Here is a 6,000-nt window from a genome sequence, read left to right on the forward strand (position 1 = left end):
AGTAAAATGTCAACTGCAGTGTTCCTCACCTGGCTTAGTGTAAAAAGCAAAACAAAGGATTGATTACTGTACTTCTAAATTTCCATCAGCCCTGTGTTCAGGTTCAGGTTCTCACAACCATTTTTCACAAGAGGCATCTTGAAACTGAACATACCTGAACATACTCAGTCATCAGCTGCTTCACTCTGTCTGCATTTCTTTCAAAAGGCACACTATACTCTGTGCTACACATTGGTATGCAGTATACAGTCATTTGACAATTGAGAGTAGCCTAATGTTTAGTGCATGCTGAAGACTTGCTGCTTCTCAGTACGGAAATTTCTGATGATTGAGGCCACAGTTGATCCTGAGTTGATTCTGAGGTTTGATTGAATCATTGTAGCTGCCTCAGTCATGGTCATGCCATGATTTACAACATGCTCTACAACTATTTCTCGGATTTCACTGGACACTATTTGCTGTTGCTGCCGCTGTCTGGTCCGTGGCCTTGTCCTCTACCACGTTCCCCCAACACCTCTCAAATGAGGCCCATGGCTGCCTCTCTGGTGAGGCCTAAGCCCTCCTCTATGACGAGGCCCACGACCACCTCTCAGAAGGGGTGCATGTCCCCTTCCATTCCTTTGACCACCACGTCTTCCTCCTCCCACTGCTTGACCTCTATTGTGACCTGGATGACTTGCCGGCTCCATGTTATCACTGTGTTGCTGGGGTGGATAGCACTCATTTCACTCGATACTCGTACCACAATGTGAAATCAATCATCAATAACCAGTTGGCAGTATTGGAAAAGCAATTACAAGGGCCTGCATACATACAGTAATGTCAAATCTGATGTGGAAGAACAATCATCTTCAACCAGGTTGGAGCGTTAGTTGCAATGCCTTTAATACACGCAGCGTGGAGAGGAACAGTGACTCAAGTAGATCCCAAAGTCGCTCTGCCTTCATTTTAACAGTCAGAGCTTTTATACACAAAAATCAAAGAGCTGGTTATAATCAGAAAGTCATTACTATGTTATCTTAAAAGTTAGCTAAGCAGAATTTATATCATTATAGGACAGAGTTCATAGATCAACACATGGATTAGGGAGCAGGCACTTCAATCATACTGTTTGACATTGTCTCCAAGATTCTCATCGTAAATAACAAACAGAAATCAAACTACCTTCTGGCCTGACCTTCTAGCTTGACCTTATCTTTCTTAAGTATACAAGAGAGAAAAACAGGTATTAGAGAAAAAATTTCTAACTTTCCTTCCACACTGCACACATGGTGTGGAAAAGTGCTACATGATGATGAATGATGATGAAATATTACATCCATAGATAATGTAGTCCAACTGGTTCATGCTCCTCGTTTATTGATGTCAATGGATCTCATTATCCTGAAACTTTCATGATCGAAACATGGAATATTGTTTGTCAGTTTCCATAAAATTATGCATTAAGAGTAATGCAACAGTCACTTATCATTTTGAGCAGCTGTATCAATTGATAGTTAGATCTTTGTAATGAAATGAATAGACAGTGATCTCAGATGTAATGTGTGAATTGCATTTTGAAATGGTAATACTTTGATGTTAAGTTGTGTCATTTTAGTTCAATGAACAAATGATCTGAGGTTGATGTGTATTGTATCCAAGCAATTGTAAAAAAGTGTTAGAGTTTTGAAAAATGTGCATTTTGATCATCGGGTGTGAGTTTAGTGTCAAGAGTTTTGAAAAATGACATCAAGGTTCTGAAATGAGTGCCAAAGTGATTGTAAAAAAGTGTAATATCAGGGGACAGTGGCTATTAGTGATCTGGCCTTCCGTGGCCTCTGTATTAATGTAACAGGTCACATTGTATGTGTACACTGATACTTGATAGTATAATATAGTACAAGTAAAAAACATACATAGGTATCATAGAAGTATTTTGCAGAAATGATTATGGATAGTTATCAAAATGGAGAGGAAATGCTAAATCCAGTCTCCCCAGGCTGAGCTTCTATTGCTGCACCTGCTGGCCCCACTATATGGATAGAGCCACACCAAGTACAAGAGTCTCCCCATTGCTATTTATATCTCCCTATCCAGTCTTCTATAGGTGTCAGGGTGGGGTGCCTATTCCCCTGCATGCTTTGAAACCTATAGCACCTGGGACGCACACTTGGGATCCGGTTCCTCTGCCCCTCACATACACATGAGGAATCCTAGGTGCTCAATACGTCATACTGTCTCTTTCATCTCATGTGTAAACTATGGACAAATACATGACTAAACGTGTTAAGTTACTTTTCCCAGAATGCTTTGCGCCACGATATGCAAATAACGGGGACTATGATTGGCTCCCTGACATTACCCACACTGCGACTGATGCTACCCATTTCACTACCCAACAAAGACCCATAATATGCGTGTGTCTGTCTGTCTGTCTGTCAAAGTATGTGTGTGTGTGTCTGTGTGTGTCTGTGTCTGTCTGTCTGTGTGTGAAAGTGTGTGTGTGTCTGTCTGTCTGTCTGTCATGTAACTTGCACATCTGTGAGGGCACCACTAATGCAGAAAGAGATGTACACGTATTGTTTATTTTCCATATATATGTATGTATGTATGTATGCATGTCCAATTGCTTTGACAATACAAATGAATTGAATTGAGAGGGAGAGAGAGACAGACAGACAGACAGACAGACAGAGAGACACACACACACACACACACACACACACACAGAGAGCCAGCCAGCCAGCTCAGCGATGACATGACGAGCCTCTCTCAGCTTACTGCTATGACAGCACAGAGCACGTACATTCCGTTTAACAAATCGTTAAACAAAAAAGGTTATAAACACATTGACTACAATACCGGTTAGTAAGACGAAGGTGAGTCTCTCGTTAGTATTATTAGTCAGACATTAAATAACTACGCAGGTTAGTATTTATGTCAGGTAACTTCTCGTTATATATATATCAGTCTCATTTACGTTTAGGTGCCGAGAAAGATCCTATTTGTTACCACAATTTCCCTTAACTGATTATTATTCAATGATTAAGGATAGGCAGGGCCACCAATAATCTAATGTCTATTAACTTGTGTCAATTTCAGACTAAACAGTTAAACAGGAATGAGAAGATATTTCTCGGCGTTGACAGATTTTATTTCTAAAATTATCAACAAAACAGTTGAATGCAACTCACATTTATATTTAAGAAAACTAAATGATATTACACATTCTAGAGTTATGAATCACAGATTAACATTTCTAATTGATTTCTCAAATGTCATGAATCACAAACTCCAAACTGTTAAACTTATGTGAACTTCGTCGCAGAGAGGCCTCTCTGGCTTCGGGCTCAGATAACAGCACACGGCACGAGGTCCGTGTGGTTTGGAACAAAGGCAGTCCGGTTCGGCTTTGTCCAAGAACTTCCACTCAGTCGATGCACCTGGAAGTTGGGGTTTCGCGAATGTAGAGTCTTTTCCAAACAGATTTTCCATTGGTTTGAAGGCTCCAAGGTTGTGCACAAAATCTTCTTTGTAAGCAGGGTTCCACCATAGTTACTTGAAGACAAAGTCTTTGAGGAAAGCAGGGCCCTGTTTGTTCCAAGGGTCAAGTTTCTTAAGACTCAAATAGCTATTTAAGTGACTGACACTTTGGTATTCAGTCGACTTAGTCAATTGTCCAGCTGTAAAACTCCACTGATCAGGTGGGTCTGTAAAGTTATTTATTTAATAAAGTCCTTTAAAATAATTATTCGCTCAATCTCCTTCTCCCAGTTTAACTCTTCTGTTGCCGGCAAAGACTTGGTTGGTTTCTGATTCCGGTTCTGGCAACAGAGCTACAGGTTGAGCTGTGGCAGCGAGTTTCTGGTTCAGGTGAGAGAGAGAGAGAGAGAAAGACTGTCCGCTGTTCCTTATAGTCTGTCAGATCAGTAGGTGATTGGTCCCTGAGTTCTTGAGATTGGATTTCGGTTTCAGCCCCCAGTGTCCTATTGGAGGGAGGCTTTATTTATGACTGATGTCAATCCATGCCATCTTTTGGAAATGCCGGTTGGCCTGGGTTCGTAGCTCTATGTCGGGATTTCGGCTCTCATCCACTTCAAAGAGTTTTTATCACCTACAGGCCCCTTTCTCCAGACATCTCATAGCAGAATTCCAAACTATTTGGCCTCTTCTCGGTGCCATCCTCCCCAAAACTGTCACTTTGATGCAAACCAGTTCCAAGCTGATGAGCTAAGGAAATCTGATAACTTTGGGGGGGGAGAGGTCTTCTTTAGAACAGTGCTTCAGCTCAGAGCCCAAATGCTCTTATCCAAATACACCCAACATAACGCTACATATGTATGTATGTATGTATATATGTGTAGAAGGAAAATTAGAAATTATTTTCTTACACCTGTTTTTCTCTCTTGTATACTTAAGAAAGATACGGTCAAGCTAGAAGGTCAGCCCAGAAGATAGTTTGATTTCTGTTTGTTATTTACGATGAGAACCTTAGAGACAATGTCAAACGGTATGACCTACGTGCCTGTTCCCTAAAACCATGTGTTGACCTATGAACTCTGTTCTATAATGATATATGTTCTGCTTAGTTAGCCTTTAAGATAACATAGTAATGACTTTCTAGCATGTATGGATGTATGTATGTATGTATATATATATATATATATATATATATATGTATGTATGAATGTATGTATGTCCAATTGCTTTGACAATACAAATGAATTGAATTGAGAGGAAGAGAGAGAGAGAGAGAGAGAGAGAAAGAGAGAGAGAGAGACAGACAGACAGACAGACAGCTCAGCGATGACATCACGAGCCTCTCTCAGCTGACTGCTATGACATCACAGAGCACGTACATTCCGTTGCTTGTCGTCTGTCAACCACTCAGTCACTGCTAGCCAGACTGTCCCTAAGACAAAGTGTACAATACTTCAATTATATCTCCTCCAGACAGATAGAGAGTATTAAGAGCTACGATAAAGTTACCCAGGAGACGTAAAAGCTTGCAGCACCAGGTATTTCCAGGAGGTCTCACTTTCATGTACTGTCCAGGTCCTGCCCCGTTTAGCTTCCGAGATCTGACGAGATCGGGCGCGTTCAGGATGGTGTGGCCGCAAGCCAAGATGCCTGGCTGCATGATGTCTCTTAAAGGCTGGAGGGTATTGACGGAACTTCCAGCTAAATAAAAAAGAAAAAAGAAAAATGGAGGGAAAAATATCAGTGCAGCAAAGGGTGTTGAAAGTAGCCGGGTATGTGTACAATTCTTCAATTATATCTCCTCCAGACAGAAAGAGAGTATTTAGAGCTACGATAAAGTTACCCAGGAGACGAAATAACTTGCAGCACCTGATATCTCCAGGAGGTCACCCATCCAAGTACTGACGAGCCCTTGCCCCGTTTAGCTTCCGAGATCTGATGAGATTGGGCGCGTTCAGGACGGTGTGGCCGCAAGCCAAGAGGCCTGGCTGCATGATGTCTCTTAAAGGCTGACGGGTATTGACGGAACTTCCAGCAAAAAAAAAATGGATAAAGAAAAATGGAGGGAAAAATATCAGTGCAGCAATGGGTGTTGAAAGTAGCCGGGTACGTGTACAATACTTCAATTATATCTCCTCCAGACAGAAAGAGAGTATTAAGAGCTACGATGAACTCACCTAAAGGATTATTAGGAACACCATACTAATACTGTGTTTGACCCCCTTTCGCCTTCAGAACTGCTTTAATTCTATGTGGCATTGCTTCAACAAGGTGCTGAAAGCATTCTTTAGAAATGTTGGCCCATATTGATAGGATAGCATCTTGCAGTTGATGGAGATTTGTGGGATGCACATCCAGGGCACGAAGCTCCCGTTCCACCACATCCCAAAGATGCTCTATTGGGTTGAGATCTGGTGACTGTGGGGGCCAGTTTAGTACAGTGAACTCATTGTCATGTTCAAGAAACCAATTTGAAATGATTCGACCTTTGTGACATGGTGCATTATCCTGCTGGAAGTAGCCATCAGAGGATGGGTACAT

At 41.5% G+C, this 6,000-nt stretch overlaps 2 pseudogenes; both read right to left on the reverse strand.

Annotated features, from left to right (window-relative positions):
* Positions 1 to 4,982: 4,982 nt before the first annotated feature.
* Positions 4,983 to 5,101, reverse strand: LOC136730201 (uncharacterized; annotated as a pseudogene).
* A 215-nt stretch (positions 5,102 to 5,316) lies between these two features.
* Positions 5,317 to 5,435, reverse strand: LOC136730332 (uncharacterized; annotated as a pseudogene).
* Between the last annotated feature and the right edge of the window lie 565 nt (positions 5,436 to 6,000).

This window comes from Amia ocellicauda, unplaced genomic scaffold (assembly GCF_036373705.1).
Source record: "Amia ocellicauda isolate fAmiCal2 unplaced genomic scaffold, fAmiCal2.hap1 HAP1_SCAFFOLD_31, whole genome shotgun sequence".
Lineage (NCBI taxonomy): Eukaryota > Metazoa > Chordata > Actinopteri > Amiiformes > Amiidae > Amia > Amia ocellicauda.